Here is a 220-nt window from a genome sequence, read left to right as displayed (position 1 = left end):
CTACGACGGCGTGCTGATGTGGAAGATAAATTCCGTGCGTAGGAGGAAGCAGGAAGCGGACAGCGGCAAAATCGTGTTCCTTTACAGCCAACCCTTCTACGCCGGTCGGTTCGGATACAAGATGTGCGCCCGAATCTATCTGAACGGCGACGGAATGGGCAAAGGGACGCACGTTTCCATGTTCTTCGTCGTCATGAAAGGAGACTTGTATAAGAGACAG

This window comes from Anneissia japonica, unplaced genomic scaffold (assembly GCF_011630105.1).
Source record: "Anneissia japonica isolate Jap-2015-1 unplaced genomic scaffold, ASM1163010v1 scaffold832_len162442_cov175, whole genome shotgun sequence".
In the NCBI taxonomy this organism is placed as follows: Eukaryota; Metazoa; Echinodermata; class Crinoidea; order Comatulida; family Comatulidae; genus Anneissia; species Anneissia japonica.
The sequence above is the reverse complement of the archived record's forward strand: the minus strand, read 5'-3'. Positions refer to the sequence as shown.